The sequence below is a fragment of the Ctenopharyngodon idella genome, chromosome 16 (genome assembly GCF_019924925.1).
Source record: "Ctenopharyngodon idella isolate HZGC_01 chromosome 16, HZGC01, whole genome shotgun sequence".
In the NCBI taxonomy this organism is placed as follows: domain Eukaryota; kingdom Metazoa; phylum Chordata; class Actinopteri; order Cypriniformes; family Xenocyprididae; genus Ctenopharyngodon; species Ctenopharyngodon idella.
Genome location: NC_067235.1, coordinates 24461827 through 24487644, shown reverse-complemented (window position 1 = coordinate 24487644; position 25818 = coordinate 24461827). Strand labels below are relative to the sequence as shown.

The 25818-nt window shown below is 37.6% G+C and overlaps 1 long non-coding RNA gene across 3 annotated transcripts in view; it reads right to left on the bottom strand.

The window, feature by feature from the left end:
• Positions 1-25775, bottom strand: part of LOC127497529 (uncharacterized) — a 31535-nt gene extending 5760 nt beyond the window's left edge. Inside the window, exons 1-6 of one of the 3 annotated variants that reach the window (XR_007925573.1) lie at positions 23910-25775; positions 23087-23205; positions 22406-22513; positions 22222-22274; positions 21986-22089; positions 15649-15980 (exon numbers count right to left, since the gene is read on the bottom strand). This is a non-coding gene — a long non-coding RNA (uncharacterized LOC127497529). Of the gene's footprint in view, positions 1-15648; positions 15981-21985; positions 22090-22221; positions 22275-22405; positions 22514-23086; positions 23206-23909 lie in introns of those variants that run through there. The other 2 variants (XR_007925571.1, XR_007925572.1) reach the window with 2 other exon arrangements.
• Between the last annotated feature and the right edge of the window lie 43 nt (positions 25776-25818).

The following is a 25818-nucleotide window of genomic DNA, read 5'->3' as shown; positions in this document are numbered from 1 at the left end:
TCTAGTGGCCTATTACACTATGTGTGCCTGGGCTACCACGCCAAATGGCTTAGCTCTAGTGAACAATATGGCTATGTGTGCCTGGGCTACCACACCGAATGGCTTAACTCTAGTGGCCTATGACTATGTGTGCCTGAGCCAAAAGGCTCAAACATAACCAATTAGAATACGCATTATGTGTGGCTTTAACAAATGTTAACACATTGCAGGCTAATAGAGATGAGAAAAGAAACCCCCCACAACCACCTGAGCAAATAAATAGTATAATGATATAGCATCATTTGATAATTGTCATTGTCAAACCCTCTATACTCCTACTGTAAAAGTGGAGGTCATTTGAACAATGTAAAAATAATGAGCATGGCTCTAAACGCATTCAGCTGAACCCAGCCTGAAACACATGTAGGTAAATGAAAACATCAGCCTTGAAAAGTGTTGTTGGAAGTTGAGCAAATAAGGTGAAATCTGGTTAAATGGAAATATGTTTTCTCATGTCCATTATGCTTAGTTGCAGTGATGGCTTGCTGCTGTATAAAAATACGTATCGCTGCTGCTATATGCTTGTATTGTACTCTTACATCGAATGTGAGACTGTAAACACCCTTCTAAGACAAATAAGGCATAGATGATGTTTTGTAGATCGAAAGAAAAGGTTTATGTTTAGACATGAATGCCCAGCCCAGTTCCAGAATCCGGAAATTTACCAGAATTTAGTGAAGGTGCTTTAATACAGACGCTGTGTAAGCAACGTCTCCACCATAAGAATAGCAATGTACTGTGAAACATTTAGATTTACGTGACATTAATTGAATGATACTGAATAGAACTCAAATATTTTTGAATCAATATTTCTATACATCTATTGTCTGAGTTACATGCTAATGCATTTCTATGGTATATTATATCTTTGTCCCATGCAATGGTTATGTCATTCGATGCAATTTGACAGTGAATTCCATATCACTTCCTAAACTCCGCAGTGTGCAACCGACTGTCGGTCCTCACAGCAGCATAAACACTTATTAATGAAAACGTATGGCTGCGAGAGCGTGCAAAAAAACGTTCACTCATCTCGGTAGCGAATTCAGAAAGTGCCGCTAGATCAATGGGCTGCCCACACTGCAGCAAGTCTGCTATTAACACTCCTGTTGTTAACGAATACCTCAGCGTTTTAAAGGGATAGTTCACCCAAAAATGAAAATTATTCCATGATTTACTCACCCTCAAGCCATCCTAGGTGTATATGACTATCTTCTTTCAAACGAACCCAGATATATTTGAGATATATTTAAAAATATCCTTAGTCCTCCAAGGTTTATAATGGTTGTGAATGGTAGGCCAAATTCTGAAGACAGAAAAAATGCATCCATCCATAAAAAAAAAAAAGAATCCATACGACTCCCGAGGGTTAATAAAGGCCTTCTGAAGCGAAGGGATGCGTTTTTGTAAGAAAAATATCCATATTTAAAACTTTATATATTCAAACAACTAGCTTCCGGCGAAAGACCGCACACACGCAGAAATTTCATTTTTGGGTGAACTATCCCTTTAAGCAGAAAGTGATTTCTGACAGATAAAACACCTGATACCACCGCTCAGGATCAACAACACGTGTCCGTGATCAGCCACACACTCTAGGTAAGTTATAATGATAAATCATTCTACGTGAAATCTGTTAAAAAGATGACGATAACATATCCAACATTGGCATAAATCGCAGTTCGTCCTGTAGTTATGAAATATACCCAATATAAATCCGAATACAGCTGCTCGCGTACTTAGTAAGTAAATAAGGTGAAAACATTGTTTGCGTTTTAATTCATGATAATATTCACATTGCATGATCAACTCATTAGCCAACCCATCTCACTCAAATTAGCAACACGTAAATCTATTGCATTCTATTGTTGTTGATATTCACTACATTGCAATATGAATTTGTTATCCATGCTGCTGCTGCTGCTGCTGTACAAAAATACTGGAGTTGCTGTAGCTCCGTTAGATATCCGAATACGAAAGCGAAGCCTGTTTTTCACTTAGAGTTTAGCAAGCTTGTCTCTGTATCCTTATACAACATTGCATATGCGCTAGCTGCTAATGTGCTTAGTAATTCACTCTAAGCTTTAAAACAGGACTGTTGACGTGACATAAAGAATCGAAAGCGCAGACTATGCAAAAACGCACAGTGATATAGCATAAAAACCTGTATACTTATCTTAGATGTTGATTTTCGGATGATTTCTGAAGCGTGCTGCACTGCTAAGGCAAATGCTACTCATGTATTTGAAGATTGAGCATGCAAGCTCATTGGCTACTGATACAGCAGGAACCAATCAAGAAAGCTGCCTTCATGCGACGCACATCAATATTAAAAACGGTTGAGCGGCTAAATATTTTGTGGAAACCAAGATTTGTTAAAGAGTAGAAAGTTAAAAAGAACACATTTATTTGAAATAGAATTTTTTTTGTAACATTATAAATGTCTTTACTGTTACTTTTGATCAATGAAATACATCCTTGCTGAATAAAATTAATAAAATTAATTAAGCACATTATAACTAGGGTTCATATCTACCAAATGATTATTTTGATAATCGATTATTCTAATGATTATTAGACTGATTATTTGACTAATTGTTAATTGTTTTACCAATTAATCAATAGGCTTTGATCTATTATTCAGCTTTTGCAATTATACCTAACCAATAAGTAAAACGAGGAAATCACTTCAACTTTTAAAAAAGTCTTTTTACTGAACTTTGAGCCAACTGAGTCTCATTCAGGTTTTCTGTCCTCCTCAGAAGTCATTAATACTATAGGTCAACTGCTACAATGATCGGTACTGTGTTTTTATTAGAGCTGGGCATTGACACAAAATTCATGATTCAGTATCAATAAGCTTGCGATTCAATATAGACTATTCGATTCAATATAAATTCATTTAGTTATATATTGGTATATAACTATAATATTAAAGGATAATATTAACAACTGATTTGTATACAATTGCATATAATGCCGTATTTATAATAATAAAGTTATAATAACTTTCAATAAGAGTAAAAATATAGATATGTAATATAGTGCATATTTTTTGGAATGCTCCTTTCTAGAGTTAAGTTTTCTTGCTAACTACCTACTTTATCATCATTTAATTTTTTAGGTAACATTATGTGACATTGTTTACAAGCTATATTATTGATGTCTTTTCATGGTTGAAACGCTGATTGAGCGAGGAAGAGATGATTAGTTCATGTGCTGTTTTAACTGAGGCACCACAGCGATCTGTCACATTTAAAAGTGACAAAAATATTATTTGAATTTCATAGTAAAATTGACAGAATTTAAAAGCTGAGATTTTGTTTCATATAAAAAGTAACTTCCATGTCTTGTCTGTCGGCACGCTGTCAGTATCCTCTTTGCTCTGCAACATATTTTTCACTGCGTGAGAAAATGGATGTGTGAAGTGAGAACAACGCATGAGTCTGAATGCGTGAGAGTTGGCAGCCCTGCATATGACAGCTTTTTTAGTTATGTTAAACTTTTCCACATTCTATAGAGAGGTGCAGAGATGACGTATTTTTAGCATCACACTGGTTCCCTTGATAAAAACCCAACAGGGTTTTTCCATAGGCTTTTGAATTATCACAAAAAATAATGTGTGATCAACAAATGTTTATGATAACTTTCACAAATGATTAACTTTTATGAATTTTGAAGCCTAAATACAATCACCAGAAATAAAAAGCTAACCTTAGGCTATAAACAAACTACACCACGGTCACATGACTTCAATGTCACCATCACTAAGCTCCTGACTACTCTTTCAGTCTTAATTAAAAAAAAAATTCCCTAAAAATGTGAGTTAGAATAGTTTGTAAGAGTGCAATTATAAACACAACAAGGCTATGAAAGTAGACCAATGCGTAGATGAATTTACCCGTTCGATGTAATGAAGTTTAATGTCCCCAACAACGTCTATAGTCCAATTTAGCAACTTGTTGGCAACCACCTTTTTCTTTAAAACTTTAAAAAGTCACAAGTGGGATATTACTGGTGTGTTTTATGTGGTAGAATAAAACGTGAAAATATCTTGAGCTTGTGTTCACCACAGATCTTATTTTATGCTTTTTAACAAAATCCCATTAAAAAAAACCCCATTGACTTCAGACAATGGAACCAGGACTGCTAAAATGCTAACTCATTTCCGGGTTTTGGCCTACAATAATACATCATCCCTGCACTTGGTTCCGCTTTGTTTGCACTCCGAAGCGCAATCTTATTCTTTTGGAATTGCATCCAGGAGGGCTGCATTACAGTATTGCGCTACAGCGCCCCACTGGTCAAAACGTTATGCAGGCCCTTAAAATATAAGATCAAAAGCCTATTCGACAATTTATCATTTGTCAAACATTTGTCAACAATTTTTTATCATCGACATTGTCGATAATGTCGACTAATCGTTTCATCCCTAATTATAACTGAAATACACCCAAATGAATCAAAATCTAATTAAATCATATTGAGAGTTTGTGAACCAATAGCCAGCCCTTCCTAGTTCAGGTAACAAACCATTGAAAACATAGTTTCTATCTTTTAAATATCTTCTATCTTTCAACAAATTCAGCATATTGAACAAACTGCATTCCTTTGCAGGCTTTTTTTGTGTGCGTCAAACGAATGGTAACTAAAGTCTGTGGGCAAAAATAAGTGAATCTCGTGTACAGGACCCTCAAAACTAGTGGGACAGACCCTGATAGATCACTGTACGGCAGAGGTCTCCAAACTCGGTCCTGGAGGGCCGCTGTCTTGCAGAGTTTAGCTCCAACCAGCTCCAACACACCTCCCTGGAAGTTTCTTGTATGCCAAGTGAGACCTTGATTAGCTGGTTTAATTGGGGTTGGAGCTAAACTTTGCAGTACAGTGGCCCTCCAGGACAGAGTTTGGAGACTTCTGCTCTACAGCCTCATACACATTTATGACAACATTTGGATTCTGTATTGAGCAAATTAATATGATGAAAAGGGCACTTTTGCTGTCTCAAGCAGATTTTGGATTACGTGGCCTACACTGAGTTATCCTGTGAATCTGCACAGTCAAGTGTGTGAGGAGAGAAAGTGAAATATTTCAGGGCAGATGTGGATCTGTCTGTGGTTTTCTCATAGAGCTACAAAGACAAGAAGTGGAATAAATATCCTCTTACTGACACACACACAAACTCACGTCACTAGGAACACGGTGCCTTGTTACACAAGCCCCCACTGGAAACAGGATGCTGTCTTATCACACACATAGACTCAATGAGTAAACACACACACCAACAAATTTAGAAGTCTGTATCTAAACCCTGTCACCGCATTTGAGAGAGTGTGTGTGTGTTGATGAATGTGTTAAAAGTTAACACAGAGAGCTGTTATTCACAGAATGAATCAGCAGAGGAAAAAGAAGAAGGAAACGTTGTGGTTGAGCAAGCACATACACGTTAATGCACTCGCTCAGATATATATGTGCACACACACACACACACACTCGTGCACAAAAATAGCTCAGTCAGCGTAAACAACACATTTCATTCATAAAAAGCAGCTCAGTCTCCGCCCATACATGGTCTGTCATCACCGAGTCATGTGACCTTAAACCGCACAGAGCAGAAACACAAGAGACAAACCCTGAAAGGGAAAGGAGTAAGAAGAGAAGAAGGAAAGGGAAACAGAAAGACACACACAGAGAGAAAGAGAGGGAGAGAGAGAAAAAACTAGAGAAAGAGAGATGAGGATGTTAACGGTTCTCTCGTCATCGCTAGTTCCAGTTCCTTGGTTGGTGAAAGTAGGAAACACCACAAACGTCACGTGGACAGAGTTCACTTTCCATTGTGCGCAACCCACCCCCTCACACACGCTCATATACACACACATACACATTTGGCAACTGTACACTAGAGTCACCAGCTGCCTTTCTCTCCACCCACGAATTTCACCATTGCAACAAACAACTTTCCATGTTTCGCACAAACACTTAGACAATTACAGCATGACAGCTGCATCCATGATGGGCTGAACATCACAAAAGACTGTGTTTGTGTTTGAGAGATAGAGAGAGAGATTCACAATTTGTGTCAGATGGAGTATTGTTTCTTTGGTCTATATTCAGTTCTAAGTTTATTTTTGTAACCGTGGAACTAAAGGCATTTATTTTGGGGTAGTTGACGCATAACACATCCATTGACTTTTTTTCTATATCAAAATGAAGATTTTAGAGTCAGAAGTATTAGGGGAAGTGCATATCTTAAGTCCTGTAACACAGTTGGTAACCATTTTTATTTACTTTTTCCCTTCACTAGGGCCACGTTTATACAGCAGCAGAATACAGTTGTCAGTCCTGTATCTGAGTCCTTAATACGGTTACGTTCACACACAGTACGGTTATTTAAGGGATTGACAACTGTATACGCGACTCAATGCTGTGTCATGTGCGAGACACTGCAAAGGACATGAGACGCGAGTGCAACGGTTAAATGCGTCCGGCTGGCTTGTGTTTACATCGACGCTTCTGTCAGTTAATGAAGATTTGACGGATGAACTCGTGGCTCAATTGGACTCTTGTCGTTTCAAAAAGTAATAAGACTTTTCAGTTTTATGTACGTCGCCATCTTTGATATTACCAAAAACTATAGAATAGCACAAGACGCGTCACTCGTATTGTTTTGAATGGGAGAAAGTGCATTGCACAATATGGTGGAATAAGTCCTGCCTTCTAAATAAGAGGCAGTTGCCAACTGGTAAAGTTATTGCTTCACTGCAGCGGCCATTAGAAGCTCCGATTCCTATAGAAACAGTCAGACACGCGCCTCCGAAATGAGGCACAAGAGACGTGCATTTAGGACTGAGCATGCGCATTAGCTTGATCCAGCCTGAATAATACCATTTTTTTGTCATAATTCGAACGTTTAGAAACAAAATTTATGAGACAGTTGTTGTCAGATTTCATTGGTGATTTCAAATATGAAATTTAATTGAAAGCTTGGCAAACAGCTTTGGAGAATTTGATGTTTCCCCATTCAAAGAGATAGGAGCTGCACTTGAATGCCCGAGAGGCGTTTCAAAGATGGCCGCCGAGTAAAATGACTTGTCTTAAAGGGACTTTGATATTACTTTAGTCACTGTCGCTTGCCAGGTTGCCAGGTTTTCACAACAAAACCCGCCCAATTGCTACTCAAAACTAGCCCTCCCCGGTAAAAATCTCATTCCAGGGGGTAAAATCCGTGTTTTTGCCGGGGTTCCCCTGGTAAAATTTGCATTCCAGAGGCTAAATATCATGTTATTTGGGGTCGCTTCAACCCGTGGACATGAAAACAACCCGCAGCAACACAGTGTAAAAGTAGCCCAATTCTACGGACAACTACGGGAAAACCACGGACTTGGCAACACTGCTGTCGCTATGGTTACTGGTAAGAGTACACGTTCATACACTCGTTGCACGTTCATACAGACTACTGCAAGTTGCTATGTCAATGGGACATTTCGAGACTCACATCTGTGAGTAATGCTGCGTTCACGTGCTCTCGGGATTATCATAAATAGGTGTATCCTAGGTAAAAATTGCACATGAACGTCCTTCCATTTCAAAACTTGAATGCGATGAGCTCGTAATCACGACTTCAGAAGTGGGAATTCTCAAATTTCCGATAGCATGTGAAGGCCGCATAAATGTCAATGTCAGTCCCAAAAATTGACAGTGTGAACATATCCTACTTTTAAATGGTCACATGATGTGACAAATGAATTTTTAACTATGCATCTGTGTGTGCATATATATAAAGGTGTTTTTAAAAATCTTTTCAAAACTGATGTATTGCATATTTTTGAGTCATGAACAATATGTTTAAACACGTTTTTTTGTTTAAACAACTTTTAAATTAATTTTTTGACTTTTTATATCAGGCGGTACAACCAAATAGTTGATATCTACAAACCTTTTCACTCTGCCACAAGGATCAGTTGGGGTCCTCTGGATGATGCATTATCATGTTTACTGTTATTACCTTGTCAATTTGTAATAAAAGAGCCATGTTTGCAGTTGTGCCACCCTGACATTTGAGAATATACTAATTGCTGGACAAAATTTAAAAATTTTAATTTTCAATTATCTCAACAGCTTTAAAACTATATATATATAATTTGTTTATATGAAAGGTTTTAAACCTAAAATGATGCCATAGTATTTAGTTTTTAATTTTTTATTATTAAGACACCATTTTAAATAGTTCCCTTTCAGTCGGTCATGTTCGACGTGCGTCAGTAGTGAACGCCGAGTTGGGATCCCAACTCGTCGGTCACTACTGACGTACACCTCCGTTCCCTCCTTCAAGGAACGAGGGTTACATACGTAACCGAGACGTTTTCTTAATCTGTTCATTTGTTTGGACAGTTGCACCACCTGACATTTTGTGGGTTTAAGATAACAAAACATAAAATAATATGTATTATTTAAATGTACTAAAAATTCACTAAATAGATGTTATAGGTATATATATGTATGTGTGTGTGTGTGTGTGTGTGTGCTTTTCATCGTTTGTGTTGCAACTCCTCAGACAGGGGTGTCTATGTTTGAGTGAAACAGAGATATTTCAGTTCCATTGTAACTTGTGACAGAGACTGAAAATGCGTAGGTAACCTGCAGATGCGTGGGTGTGTCACCAGAGACTCATGACCGGCCACTTCCTCTTTCTACAGGTATACTAGACACTGGTCACATGGTGGGAGGAGGGTCAGGCGGTCAACCAGACTGAGGAAGGCTACGTGTGACATCCATAAAAGGACATCTAACTGGCATTAGAAAGCACACAGACACAATCCTGATTATTTATCTAATTGTCAAGTTTAATTATAATTATCGAACAGCCTTGAACACTACAAATGGTTAGGTTTAAAAATTGTATGTTTCTCTGGATAAATTGTCTTACAACAAACCAGTCAATCAAAAAATAACCATTGGATGACATTTTTAAAATAATCTAAGTCTACAAGCATGCTAAATTTGGAAAGAAAAATCATTATGCACGTATGTAAATGAGGTTGAAAAATAGACGTCCTAGTATTGTGACAAATTTAAACAGGGCAGCACTTTGTAAACAAGGCCATGCTATTGCATAAATCACAGTTCTGTAATTAGACTGTTTCTCTAACAGCCCTTGTGTTTTACCAACATACACACACATATGCACACACGCAAACATTCGCGCTCACAAACACACAAAGCGGCGTTTTGGGCAGCCGTGCGTAGGAGACCTTTGCGTGTTTGGTGCGGAACCAGGCTGTTGAAGGCCTGAGTTGTCATGGCGATGATAGTTTGATTCACCATGGCGACTAATGAGTGAAAGAGAAAGGGAAAGACAGACATGAGCAAGGGAGATTGCATCATAGGAAAAGAGAGAGAGATCCAACTTAAGCATCATCCACCTAATGGTTACATGAAACCTGCCAATGCTGGCTGAAAAAAAAACCTGTAAATATGAGGATGATTCAAATGGTGTGAAAACAGCAAGAAAATCAAAAAAGAAAAGATTGCTCAGATTTTTTATACCTAATTGAATTCAGCCGTCCACAGCCATGAAAATGACTTGTTTCTATGTTCTCCTGTGGCACAAGTGTATATTGTATAGTATGCATTCTGTGCATAGTATGCAAATTTTTCTTTATGCATAAATGAACCACATAAAAATATATACTGTATAATACTGTATGCTCTGTGCACTCCATACTTTGACCTTCTATTACCAGCTGGACAGATCTGAAGTAATAATAGCTGTGTGACTGTTTAACATTTTTGACCAGTCAACAAAGCTGAACTGAGCTGGCTCATGGGGACTCGAGTTTGAGTCTGACCTTGGTCATCATGGCCTGATACTATTTCCTTTCTCTCACCTCTACTTTCCCATCTAAAACTACAATTTACTATAAAATGAAGACCAACCCTAAAAAAATAAATTATTTTAAAAATTTAATTAAAATGCTATTTATTTTTATGCTGATAAGTGGGTGCCACTCAAATCCAGTATGATGAAGTCATGACAACAATGTTGTATATGAAACAGTCCTTCTTGTAAAATGGCTACTGTTTCATTTACTATGTAACAAAATAGTATGCTATACTGTAGGCATAGTATGGTGGGCAGTATATTGCCCAGTAATCAATGGCCTGGTCTCAAACAGCATACTTAAAGTGCACTTGCGGACTTGCAATGGCCTTTGTCCTGGCACGTGTAAAGTCTACAAGGCCAAAGGCCTTCCCATTAGTCATTTTAGGTTTTTCTGAAGGGTGCTCACCAGCACCCCCTTTGCGGCTGTGCACACTTTCACGTAACTCAAGCAAGCCCGACTTTTACCCAACAGTCTGTGCTGCATTACATCACTAAAGCGTGGAAGCAAGGGCTTATGGTGCCATTTGGGGCAAAGACAAAAAGTAAGCTAGTATTTTATACTGAACATAACCACAGTTACACAATATCCTCTATCTGAACTTCTTAGGGAGGTTAAAAGTCAACGAGGAGAGTGTGTAATAGTTTATTTCTAGCAGCATAGTAAGTTCTAAAAGGGAAGAACCCTTAATACATTCCTCACATTTTTAATTGGTGAAACAGCTCTTAAATACCAAGGTCTCTTTCTCACTCCACTGCTCGCTCTCCAGCAAATATAAACAGACCCGCTCCATTTATTCAACTTGTAATAAACTTTAAGTTCCTAATATGTAACTGCTGGGGAAGGAACAGAGCATAACTATGTTGGTCAGAATATAAACAGTGAGTAGCCAATATTTAGAGAGAGCCTGATCCATCACAGTTGGTGATAGCTAGTTATGCTGTATATTGGAGATGACCTCATCCCTCTGTGGCAGTCCAAGCCGACTCATTTGAAGACTCATTTGAATCTGAATTTTGAATGAAATACCATTCCAGTGGTAAAGGAACTCATTGTCGATGGCACGGTTGCTATGACCTAAAAGCTGATGGACATTCATAGTATTGCTTGGGTGATTTGAATACTGTTTCTGTTAATAGTGCAGATAGAGCTCTGCTACGTAGGTTGTGGTTTGAGTGTAATGATCACAATACACAATACGCCTCTGGCCATTTGACCTGGATATTGAAAATAAATAGGCAAACAGAAATAGTTACTGACAAATATAGATTCAGTAGTTATTTATGGAATTCTGTTTCCATTTCAGAGTTAAAAAAAAAAAACAGGCAAAGGTGAGAAAGTTAAAAGTTGAGTCACAATGTGTCACTTTGTGATACAATACATGTGATACAAGTCACAATGTAAGGTATAAAGTTATAATTACAGTATCTCACAGAAGTGAGTACACCCCTCACATTTTTGTAAATATTTTATTATATCTTTTCATGTGACAACACTGAAGAAATGACACTTTGCTACAATGTAAAGTAGTGAGTGTACAGCTTGTATAACAGTGTAAATTTGCTGTCCCCTCAAAATAACTCAACACACAGCCATTAATGTCTAAACCGCTGGCCACAAAAGTGAGTAATTTCCCTAAGTGAAAATGTCCAAATTGGGCCCAATAACCCATTTTCTGTGACTCGTTAGTGTTACAAGGTCTCAGGTGTGAATGGGGAGCAGGTGTGTTAAATTTTGTGTTATCGCTCTCACTGGAAGTTCAACATGGCACCTCATAGCAAAGAACTCTCTGAGGATCTGAAAAAAAGAATTTTTGCTCTACATAAAGATGGCGTAGGCTATAAGAAGATTGCCAAGACCCTGAAACTGAGCTGCAGCACGGTGGCCAAGACCATACAGCGGTTTAACAGGACAGGTTCCACTCAGAACAGGCCTCGCCATAGTCAACCAAAGAAGTTGAGTGCACGTGCTCAGTGTCATATCCAGAGGTTGTGTTTGGGAAATAGATGTATGAGTGCTGCCAGCATTGCTGCAGAGGTTGAAGGGGTGGGGGGTCAGCCTGTCAGTGCTCAGACCATACGCACCACACTGCATCAAATTGGTCTGCATGGCTGTCGTCCCAGAAGGAAGCCTCTTCTAAAGATGATGCACAAGAAAGCCCGCAAACAGTTTGCTGAAGACAAGCAGTCTAAGGACATGGATTACTGGAACCATGTCCTGTGGTCTGATGAGACCAAGATAAACTTATTTGGTTCAGATGGTGTCAAGCGTGTGTGGTGGCAACCAGGTGAGGGTGGTGGGAGTGTCATGGTCTGGGGCTGCATGAGTGCTGCCAGCACTGGGGAGCTACAGTTCATTGAGGGAACCATGAATGAGCAGAGCATGATCCCCTCCCTTCGGAGACTGGGCCGCAGGGCAGTATTCCAACATGATAACGACCCCAAACACACCTCCAAGACGACCACTGCCTTGCTAAAGAAGCTGAGAGTAAAGGTGATGGACTGGCCAAGCATGTCTCCAGACCTAAACCCTATTGAGCATCTGTGGGGCATCCTCAAATGGAAGGTGGAGGAGCGCAAGGTCTCTTAACATCCACCAGCTCCATGATGTCGTCATGGAGGAGTAGAAGAGGACTCCAGTGGCAACCTGTGAAGCTCTGGTGAACTCCATGCCCAAGAGGGTTAAGGCAGTGCTGGAAAATAATGGTGGCCACACAAAATATTGACACTTTGGGCCCAATTTGGACATTTTCACTTAGGGGTGTACTCACTTTTGTGGCCAGCGATTTAGACATTAATGGCTATGTGTTGAGTTATTTTGAGGGGACAGCAAATTTACACTGTTATACAAGCTGTACACTCACTACTTTACATTGTAGCAAAGTGTAATTTCTTCAGTGTTGTCATATGAAAAGATATAATAAATTTTTACAAAAAATTTGAGGGGTGTACTCACTTCTGTGAGATACTGTATGAGAAATAAAGTCAAATGTGCACTATAAAGTTTGTCTTAATTAAAAGAAATAAAGTAGCTGTGAGAAAAGATGCAATTTGAGAAGTAGTCAGATTGTGACAAATTCAAAATATGAAAAATTAAGGCACAATGACCTTATTTTTTGTTTGTTTTTTTTACTTTGAGGTGGAAACATGCTTCCATAGTTATCAGCTTTTCTTAATGGAAGAAAAATAGGACTTCTGAGCAGATGAACAGATAAGTGGTTGTGTGGAGTTTGACAGTTGGACACGTGCACGCTCAACACCTCGTTTGAATTTTCCAGTGTATACTACAAGTTTAGGTTAGTGGAATGCACCTGTTCAGCAGCTCCTGACAGATGAATAGAAATGGCCGTATTTATTCCATTTTCTTCTTTCCTTCTCTGATAACATATTATATTTGGTGCTGCATTGACCTAGAATGACAACAATCTATGTGTCTGCTTTCTTCACCCCTTTTTATCCTTTCAGCAGCACTGAGTGCATATGCGAGAAAGGGAGAGAGTGTGTAACTAGATCTTTTTGGCTTCTTATAAACTCTCCTCCATTTGGGAACTTCCATGACCATCAAAGTACTCCACTTGGGGGAAAAAAGAGAACAATCTACCCCCACTCTTTCATTTACACACACACACACACACACACACACACATACAATGTCTCATTTTTAAGTCTAATACAAATTGCATTCACACAAAAGATGATCTAACAGAATGGAAAAGCAAATGTTAGTTAACCATAGGTGAATCCAAAACAGTGTTTTACTCTCAAGTAATCAGAATCTTTAATTCTTCATTTCTGCATTCTAGCCTCAACGGCAGAGCTGTAAGGCATGGTTTTGTCCTCTGTACCCTGTCTGCCCATTAGCTATGCACCCAAACACCTATATGGAGACAGATTTTCTGTGACCATTTAACCCAGCATGCAACGCTACTACCTGTAACTTTAACCACCCATGGGCTGCACACTCGACTGGCCCACTGTGTTGAATTCATTCATCAGCCGCCAATCAAAAATGACCCTGACCACAGCGACTTGCCAACAGCGTCTACATTAACAAAACAGTCTGCAGGTACTTCTCTCTTCTCTCTCACTTTGTTCAAATTATTGATGAAACTACACTTTTTATTAATATTGTTTCAATTCATTCTTAATGAAACCCTTTTTTATCCCAGAAGTATAATAACTGAAGAATAACTGTTGGTTTAACTTAAAAAAGTTGGTTGCCTTAATTTTGAGTTCATTGAAATTAAACATTTGAGTTAATACAATGAAGGCAATTGGTTTAATCAACAGAAATTCAAAATATTATGTTATCTGAACTACATTAATTATCTAAGTTGATTTGACAAAAGAAAAAAAGTTATGATAAAAAATCATAAAATTTATTTTTTACAGTGTAGGGTTGTAGGCAGTTCAATAGAAAGCCATACATTTTCAGTCAATGAAAATCAGATAAAATCTGTAGGCGAATACAAGAAAAAAAAGGAGTAAGGATGAAGTGAAAGTGAAGGAGTGTTGATAAAGGTGCTCATGCGAGATAGAGCAGCTCTTAGCTCTCTTATACCATGTTCTAAACCACTGGAGCCAAATCACAGACAAAAGCCCCACTGTTTCAAACTTCCTGTCTATGCGGGTATCAGAGCGCCCAGGTTGTGTATGTATGTGTGTGTGTTTGTGTGTGAGTTACTCTTAAATTAAAAGGCTTCAATAAGATATGACGTCAATATCATCAAACCTTGCTTGTCTATAATTTAGATAAGCTGGGTTTGATGATATTTACGTCTGTGATTATAGTTTAACACACCTCAGTTAACTATAAAATTCCATCATGGGCACGTGTTCATGGGCTGATCACAGGACAGGTGATATGAATTGTCCTCTCAGCCAATCAGGCCTGAGAGTTGTGTGCCAAGGATCCAATCAGGCTGCAGAATCTCAGGCAATAAGAGATGAGTTTGACCCTGCATCTGGCCTCAAACAAGGACTAAACACCTTCAAGGACTAAACACGTCAGTCCGGACGTAACTAGAAGTATGCCAACAATAGATTCTTTACATGCACATTAGTGAGTGTGCCTTTGTTAAAAGACAAAGGAACACTTTATAGTATATAAACAGTCAATAAATCATAGCCAAACTTGGGCGACACTCATGACACTTAATGAATTCAATATAAGGTGGATGATGCTCAAAAAGCTCAAATGAATTTTAATTAGTCCCAATAAAAAAAAAAATCAAAAGGAGTACAGAGTTTGAGCTGTAAACGTGTCACTACTTAAAATTTTAAGTTCTTTCATTATTATTTATTAGCTTTTTTCCTTTATTGGAGAAGATTGTGAATATTTGACAGAAAAGAGGAGGAGGAGGGAGAATGGGATGAAGACTTGGTCCGGGTTGGACTCTAACCCAGGTCAGATGTGCATAATAGCTCCTTAAATGTCACGAGCAACTTGCTTTAATAATTAATTTTACATTATAAAAACAGTTATATCCAAAGTGTCTTACTTTGCAATTAATGGATACATTTTATACTTTCATGGGAATCTAAAATAGTACTTTAAGTAGAGCAATAGCTGAATCAAACACACACCTTTTTGAGGTGCAAGTTACAGAAAAGAACTAAAGACAGACTATACCTACACACTCACTTAAGTATTTTTTTTTTATTACCAATGTTTCGGCAAACAAGCATCCTTTGTCAACGTACAACCTTCTGTACCTTGACAAAGGCTGCTTGTCTGCTGAAACGTCAGAAATAATAAAAATACTTAGGTGAGTTTGCACTTATACTCTGTAAAATCTAAAATAGCAGCCATGCACTACTATTCGAATTACAGGAATGCTAATGCACCATTTTTCATTAAACAACCTGTAGTTTGCCTTCATCTCACATGTATTACTTATCTAAGTGCTTTGAATAAGTATTCAGTGTTGTAATGGAGTCAAATGGGGAAGTCCCTCTCTCTCTAGAGTGAAGATCAGTTCGATTCACACTGTAACCACTGTACTGCACACTTGGCGGCCGTCCAGCTCTCCACTGATCCAGCACTGAGGAACCAATCCTATTACTAAACACAGGAAACATCAGATAGCACATTAATTTTTTTCCTCTTAACTTTACATAAATATGAAAGAGTTTTGTGTTTGGAAGTGTTTGCTGATAATACATAGTATTCTTTGTGTATTATAGATAAAGAGGGAGATAAGCTAATGACCTTCCGTCTTGACACAGAAAGTCTAAATAAAGAGCCTACTGGTTCCCAAAACCTCCAGCAATCACAAGACAGAAGAAGTATAGTGTGTCCCGTCTCTGACCCGTCTCTGATTTTAAGTTGTCAGTCTTGTATGCAATCACAAACTGTGGGCCATACAACTGACTGTCATATCATAGCAAGTTTGCGATTATTTATGGTCTACTACCTACTTGATAAAACTGCATTTCAATCTGTCATTAAGTTTATTAAACATGCAGAGCAGTATGCTAGGTGTATTAACCTGGCCCTGACCTACTTCTATTGGCCCTGTAAAATCAGGAGAGAGTCGCCGGTTTTTCTGTAATGTGGTTTACTGGTGAAAGCAGGCATGGTGGGGGGAACCGACATGGCAGAGTGACGCTTAATGCGATTATTTATTATACAAAAACGTCTCTGTCCAAACATTTAGATAAGACCATCCCCTTTCTACTCTCAAACCAGCACATCTGAATCATATCCTCTTAGAAACATACAAACACACATACACCCCCGGCATACATTCAATCATCAGGCCTATAAATGCAACCATAAGAAATATTGCACAAAACAGACACACTTTGTAGCCATGTTGCAGAGCTAACTTGTGGACATGCTACTGTGTGAACAACATACTAGGCCTTGCTTAAGAATAATCTAGTTACATATCATTATACATGAATTTTCTAACACACAAACTCTAACGCAAAATGTGTATCACCACCCACAAAATGTATACATTTTAAAAATATGCATTATATGACCTTAAACCAGGAATTAATTTTGTTTAATATGTGTACTATAGAGTCACAAACAATCTTTACTTTACCTTTTTTGTTCATCATATAGCTTAGTATCTTATCTAATTTATAAAAAGATACAAAAATATTTATCATGCATTTAAATAGAGAAAGAAATATTTAAATAGATCCATTTTAATGGAAAAAGTAAATATTCTTGGAGAAAAGTACAAGACATATGAATAAGGTTCAGAGTATTAAATTCTCAGTTTCTCATTCACTTCAACACTCTCTTGCACTCATTTATACACACTATGTACAAATGTACCATATATAACTTTAAGCTTGATTGAAAAATCAAATCACTGTCAGAATGTTTCAAAAGGTCAAAGGTCACCTCATCGCCCACTTTCTGCTAAAGTCAAACAAACTGACATTTTTAATGAAATGAGAAGACATTCTGATATGAGTCATTCAGACCCAGAATTCAAAATGCTGGAAAACAGGGCACACCCTGTTTGAAAGAGCAAACAATGAAGTATACATTCAATTATTATTTAAAAAATTGAAAAATTTTGATTTTGATTCAAACTAATTTAAAGGCCAAATTGCATTATATCGTTCATGATTCTCGCATTGTTATATATGACAGAATTTTGGGTTACATATTGATTGAGTTCGTTTTGTGACCTACCAAAAAAATCATACTTTGGGCCTATTTATGTCAACACTGATGCCTCTAATTTATATAATTTTTTTTATAGATAGATAGGTTTATGTACATCATTATAAATAAAAAAAAAAAAAGTTTTTATAATTAAATCCTACACTGTACATCCAATGACTTTTAATGAGGCTGTGTTAAAGGGTTTGGGGAATCCCTGTCTTGACCCTCTGAGTCATTTGGTAAACAAAAAAGATGAAAGTATTTGCTGTTTACCTAAATACTAGTATGTCACAACCTCGTTGTGTGTGGGTTTAACAGAATGTGTGTGTGTGTGTTTTGTGGCAGACAATGTATCTGAACTACAGCTTCTACTCTTTATAAAGCCTCAAGGCAAACACAGACGTTTGTTCAGATTGCAGGTTTCAGGATCAAAATAATTGCAGGTAATTATTACATAGTCATTCAACCTGTGCACCCCCCCCCTTCCCTCAATGCATAAAAAAGGCAACTGTTATGCAAGTAATGCCTTAGTTAAAGGCAACATCCCACACATTCACATTGCTTAGCACTGTGTGTGTCAGAGAAAGAGGGTGTGGCACTGGTTTGGTGTGAAACCCTGCGTGAGAGGGTGATTCCCGTAATATGACGAAAACTGGCTGGACCTTATTGGTTAAAAAATGCGGAGGGCAGTTTTTCCTAACCTATTGCTGGGAAATTCACAATGGCACTGACAGGTAGATCTTCAAAACCCACACATATATGAATGTGTGAGATTGCATGATCACCGAAACTGTTCTCACAGCTTTCACCAAAACGGTGAGTAATACGCCCTTTGTGAGTGTAAATGTACCATTGAGAGTGACCCCAGATTTAAAGGTGAAGATGCCGCTATGCTGATTCACGTGTGACGGAAGGTCAGAAGACATGAGACAAGTTTTCCACTTGATTTCATGGACTTCAAGTACTGCATGTGTCCTTACATTCACAAAGGTGAAAATGTGGGTGTCTGAAAGTACACTACTCCAAACATTGACATAAACGGAGCAATTCTGCATCCCTGGTTATATAAATGGGTTGCATCTTGAGAAGAAGAGTGAAGGCTACATGAAAAACTCTCAGGCCCTAAAATGTCAAATTTAAGCCATGAAAGCCACAAAAGGCCAAGTGTCATTCATTGTGACTTTACCACAAGGAAGGAGTGTCCTTAGCCATGGAGTGAAGCGGATGGAGAGCTTTTATAAAACAATGGCAAGCCCTATGAAAAAAGACACCAGTGTCCAATAAAGAGTTATATTTATTTGCAGTTGCCAAGTCATGTAACAACTTGGTGCATTAATATACAATTTTATAAAAAGTTTCATTTAACTTTCACAATCCACTCAGAATTTAGGATCAGAATTATTAATTTTACAAATCTGCTTTCAATGCCAAGCAAACCCAGATTAATTGATTAAACATTTTTTATGCAAATCCCAAATTAAAAAAAAAAATCTCCTACTAGAGGAATACTGGTGTAATTAAAAGTATTTATGAAACATTTTCTGTCTCATTCCATGATTCCACATAAATTATAAAAAGATCTTTTAGTTGTGTAATAATTTAAAATAAATAAATAAATAAAATTAAACATTTCCTGTTTCCCACAGTCTTCAAAAAGGTTTAAATTGAAAAGTCAAAAGATCATAATTTGAAGCAATGATTGCTTCAATACACTTTCGTTTAATAAAAATGTAAGGACGTCCCAATCATTGTAATAAGAAACTGTTGTTGAAAAAAATATTTTGGAAAAGAGGCCCTAAATTACATATACGTTACAAATGACTAATAACTGATTTGAACTTTTGAGCTGTGAGAACAAAGAATTTTTTCACCAAATTCATCAACTGCAGATGTGTCATTAATCAGTGTTTAAATGAAAGTCAACCCAGAAGGCAATAAAGAACACCAACGCACTGACATTTTAAACTAACCCTTGCAACATATATCAACAAGTAATGTTTCTCTTTGTGTGGTGTTTATGACTCTATATGAGGTGTGTTACAAGCCAAGGTGATGGTAACATTCTACAATGAATTGTTATTTTAAGAGAGGGTACATCTCTTTTTCTGCACTCGCACACTCTCGCTCTCCTTAAACTAGGGCTTGCCTGCCTTGTCTTTCAGGAACTCATTCACCTGGCCAACAGACAACACGGCATGGTCATGGTCTGCTCCACTGAAATGTTCAAAACAAACACGCACACAAAGAAAACTTCTATGCATGCATTTCAAGAGGTTTGCACACGGGTATCACTTAATGCGCCCCCATGCAAAATACAATACGGCAAAGACTTTAAAATAGCAAATCAACTCTCCATTGCTTACTCATTGGGAAACCCTCATTCATAAGTTTGGTATGTCAGACAGTGCATTTGTTTAATGTTTAATGAGCCTTCTCATTAATGGCGAGGGTGCAAATAAAAATATATATTTTCAAAACTCTGATTATAATTTTTAATAATATATGAATATGTCAGTTCTGTAAGGAGATGATATTTTTGTATAAAATTTTTGAGGTTATGATGAACCTTAACAGAGTGACATTATACTCATGGGATTAAATTTCATCTAACAGTTGGGAGGGACAAGAGCAATTTTTGAAGGGGACAGCTGTAAGGATATGTGTACACAGAGCCTTACTCCACGTGGTCATATTATAATTATTAAATGATCTTGCGTCCTCCACATAGGCCTAGTATTTCAGGTTTTGTCTGGGACAGAGGACGTCTCTTACTTAGATATTCAACTGCAGCAAGCCCAATGATCTACCACTTAACATCATATTGAGCAAAACCCAACATGATGGTAGATATTAGCCTAATATCAGTTCACACATTGGCTTATCGCCATCCTAGTTGTAATGGGTGACCAAAACACTGTGAGGCAATGGGGGGGACTCAAAGTGTTTCTAAAATGTATTTTTTTGCCCCGTTTGTATTGTTTTATAAGTAACACAGGTATTTTAAGTATATATCATTATATTATTTACAATACACACCATGGTTATTAAGGATATTTTTAGGGGGGGGGAGAGTAACAACTCTCAGATTGGGTAGGTCTTGACCCTCCCGCGATTTCCGCCTATGATTATACTACAAAATACATTTGATCAATACTGATCAATAATCAGTCCTCACATGCATGAATCATGAGTTTCAGTTCTCCATTTATTTATCTTACTGATTCAATGGCACGCTCACAACAAAAGCAGTCTGCATACTTCACCTCTGAACACCTGCTAAACTATCTTTCGGAATTCCTGTACAATTGTTCTGACACCCCACACAGTGGGGGCAACACAAATATTGAGGAGTGGTAAGAGGATGAGATGCACGCATACACCCACATGCTTCACGCACTGTGAAAATCTTGTTAAATTTACGGTTAACAAAACTGGTAGGTGTGGTTGCCAGACATTCACTGTAAACAAAGCAAATAAGATAGGGTCATTCCTACAGTTCGGTGGAGTTTGGTTTGTTGAAAATTTTTTTTAATTCAATTATTTTTTTTAGTATTGTCAGAGGGAGAAAATGTCTGTCTATCATAAAAACACCCTGGTCAAGCTCAGGCTAGTATGACCTAATGATCTGCATTCTGAGTCTGAACAAATATTTCACATGTGATCTAGGCAAATTGTCCACCCTGTTACAGGACATTTTTTAGTGCAATGTGTAACTGAATGGACGTTTTAAACCAATAAAGCCCTACTAACTCGGGAAGAACAACATACTAGCAGTACTAACATTTAGGTAGAATTTAGATATAAATAGATATACACTCTATTTAAAAAAAAAAAAAAAAACATTTTCATGCCCAGTATTAATTGACACAACAGGGTGGACATGTTATGTTTTACGCAAAATGTTTTTCCAAAAATGAGGAAAAGAGAGAAAAGTTTATGATTGATCCTTACTTTTTTCTTGGAGTCACTTTCCCTTTCAGGAAATGATGTCACTAATGTCACTTGATTTAATATGCGTAAGATTTTAAAGGGCAAATAGCACCAATAAAAGGGTGGAGATTGAGATAAACTATTTTAATGGTTTAAATATTACAAAATATGTATCACAATAAACTGTATTTTATGTCAAAGTAAATAAGTTAAAAAAATACCATGTGGCATGAAAGTCGATTAACATTTTGTGTAAAATATGAGGTATTGTTTCATGTCTTTAACATATGTCAATAATGTTACTATACCAAACTCAAACTAGCAAAACTTAAACTAGCAAAAACAGCTTAATTCTGCTTTAAACTGTTCCATTTATGCCTGGTTTTCGCACAAACAACCCCACTGTCATAAAATACCACAAAATGGAGTTCATAAGACAAGTTAATGAGGAATATGTTCATCCAGCCAATCAACATCAGAGGACACATATATAAACCACCACTTACCTTAGTCCTGCAACTGTTTTCCGGAATCCTTCCACAACCCCAACTTCTCTGCTGGTTTTGCTTGAGCCCTCCACCAAGGACAGCAAGTCAAATATGTTTATTTCCTATTCCATTCAAAGATTATATGAACATGTGAATTCATGAATTATCCTTTAACTATTGAGCAAAATAGCAAAGTTTCCACTATTAAAGGGATAATTGACTAAAAAATGAAAATTCAGTCATAATTTACTCACCATTGTGTTTGCGCTTGTCCATATATTGGCAGTGAATGGTGACCACCTCCAAGCTTTAAAAAAAAGATGCAAAAGTATCATAAAATGCCACTCGTGCCGAATAGTTCATGTGTTCTGAAGGCACGTGACAGGGAAACAAAGAAACAACGCAAAATGTAATCTATAATTTAGCAAATATCTAGACCTTGGCCATTGCTCTCCTGTTGTGTGTGCACTGGAGAGCCTGAGAGGCAAGCAATATTTCCAGCCAATGCGCTCAGTAAAAGCATGTGCGCTTCATTTTTTGGGAAATCTAGACAGAAAAAAGTATAACTTTCATTAACACAGTAATGTACATGGGTTTATAGAAGAAAAGTAAAATGACATTTGTTTATCCACTCCTAGAAACTGCCCTTTTCTGCTAAGTAGTTTAGTATAGTCACAGCACATACATGGGCATACGAACATATAAAATTACACTTCACACTTAATTATTATTATTATTTTTTTAAATACCGTCTTTGAGGATTTCACTCACATCCAGGTCATTGCTTGTGTAATCAACATACATAAGTACAAACGCCCACTCACAAACACGAGCAAAACTAACAAATAGTTTTTACCACACATGACCTTTAAGCTTGTCAACCAGTGATATGCTTGATTTAACACTTATACAATTAAATAACACTCAGTTGCTGCACAGCTACCTGTTTCACGTATGAATATGTGAATATATGCCCATGATGCAAATTACAATCACAGCATTCTTGCCAATTAATGTGTGGTTTAAGGTAAGACATAATAATAATTATACTACTGTACTTTGCCAATATAGGATTATCTTAAATGATTGTAGTCATCATGTGACTATTATGACATTCACCTCAGCCCGGAAAGCAGTATTTCCTTCCTTTTGGATGAGTCACTGCTGTAAAAGTCATTGGATATGTCACTCATAGATGTATCCATTTTACAATCACTGCCGAAAAACGTGGAAGTTTTCTAAAGAGCAAAGATCAAGATCTTCGTAAATGTGCTTGTTATTCATAATATTCTCCAAACAGTTACCATTTGTGTATTTGTTCATGTGAAACAATGAAATTTGGGCCTACTATTCATTAGAAGTACTACAGGAAGAATATTCTACTGATTCTAATTTTAAACCTTTCCTGATCTTATGGTTTCAGTTCACTCAGATCGAATGAGCGTGACCTTATAAATAAAAAGCCCCCACTAAAGCAGCCATCCTCACTCAGATGGATATGAGCAACATAAAAAAAGTGTTTAGGAGTGACTGCATTGATTTCAAAATTAAAAAGCATGTGGATTTCTGTTGTAACAAACATTATATACAGATGTTGCGGTTAGTGCTAAGCCTATTGAAAATATGGATAAAGCCGTATTATAGTAATGTGCTTACTAGTCAGTCGGGAGCCATATTTTATTTTCTAGAGACCAGTGACAATGTAAAAAATGTAAATGTCTGGGAATTGTGCCTTTATCAAGACAGAAAATCCCCACACCTTCTGACCAATTCATTTTCATGACTTTTCCATGACCTTTATGGCCATTTATAATTACAGGATTGGTTATTGTACTTTTTTTCTGGGACTGAAAATCACAATTTTAAAATTCCCTGATATTCCCTTTTTCCTTTTTTTTTTTAAGAGATGTTTTCCCAAATCAGGGGTTTTTATGACACTCACATTGACTTCTGTTTTGTTGTCTGCTTATATCTCTTTCTTTCAGCTTTAACTTTTGCACATCCGTTATACCTATAACCACAGAGACAGTTTCTGGTTCTTTAAAAGGTGGGCTATGTAATTTACCCAGTTGTCTCTAAGCTGAACCGGTCTTGTCACAAACGAGGCTAATATCACTTGACCCGGTTTACCCTCTCCCTCTTTAAGCATCTAAAGAGGCGGGGGAAGGTCACGGAGAGGGGATTCCCCGTGACGGCAAAGCAAGGAGCGAGTTTCCCTCCGCGCGCGCACCCTTTCCATACCTAGCCCCAGGTCTCGCGACGCGAACATGTTCCCCTCAACTACAGACCACCACCTGATGTACTGCTGGACTTCTTGAAGTTGGGAAATGGTCAAAATATAAACGACAGTTAAATAATAAAAAATATATAACAAGCAAACACAAGCCAATTGCTCGCTACAATATATATATATATGTATCTTTATCCAGGCATTTATATGGTTTATTTTCAGATATGGACCTGATGCCTGTAGCAAGAATAGCCTTATTTACAACTTCTTTGCAACAGCTTTTCGTGAGCTGTGGAAGAAAAATTACCTGTAGTCTTTTACCGACTAGACAATGCACTTGTTCTATCGATTAGCGATAAAAAAAAAAAACATTACTGGCGATATTTTGTCGCGAGACTTAGCTTAGTACGAACTGTCCCTTTTTAAACGGTTGCCTTTAAACCACATTCTATCTACAAAAACATTTAGCACAACAACCGAAACCTGTTTAGTGTCCTCGGGACGTCCGAACTTATACTGTCCAGCTTTTCCGAAGAGCCAAGCGAGTTAAACAACATGGTTAGAATGGAGAGACCTGAGAAAAAAGCTTCATTTTGAGCCAACGGGCAGCGAAATTACCCGAGGCTATCGGTTCTCTACTTTCTCCCATTACAGTATGGGGATATCATAAGGTTGTTCCCTGGTAAGAGGTAACGGGGACACGCTTCCGCTAAAAATACCTGTCTACGACTATATTTGGATTGGCTGGAACACAATCAAATGTCTAAAATAAACGGACCCGCCCCGGCGCAATGAATGAAGGATCTGCTATCTCACACCCCGTGCCACCCGCTGCTAAATTTAGTAACATCGCTTGCGTCAATCACGCGCCTCAGTGCGTCAAGTCCCTCACCCCGCCTCCGGGAGCTGATCATTGGCCAGAATTAGAACGTGGCCAAGAAATTACGCGTCTTGTGATTGGCTGTTGATCCTGTTTTTTTTAAGTATGGTGTACGCTAGCTATATTTAATAATTTGTTTAGTGAGCACGGCGGAGGCACACTGGGGTTTTAAATCCACACAAACTCAGTCTTATAATTTATATTTGATTATTTTATTATATTTTTGTTTGCACTGAGGTAAAGTGACATTTAGTACAGTAACAAAAAGGGCTTTTCTATCTAGTCTGCTTGTTCAATGGAAGCTTGCCTACCAATATTTTTTAGCAGAAAGTTCACATGCGCACTCTTTCATACAATGTGTGTAGTAACCTTGCACACTTTAATAAACGTGTATGGTCACAAGCAATATGGTTACAGTGAGTATTTCATATAGTGAAAAACTGAAGTGGACACACTTATGTGCATTAGGCTATTATCAATCAATTTGTATTATAAATCGGCAACTGCTAATAAAATAAGAACATTTAAAATAGTTTCATCAGCTCTAAAATTATTCTGACACGAATTACATGTTGTTAATTTCCACTAGCAAGTAGTCGACAACATGCCCTACCGCGCGATTTCAGAGAACTCCTGACAAAGAGTCAGAAGATTATACCTTCCCTTCTCTCTCTCTCTCTCTCTCTCTCTCTTTCTCTCCTGGCATGGACTGTACGGCTTACTGTACCAGCAAGGCCGGGG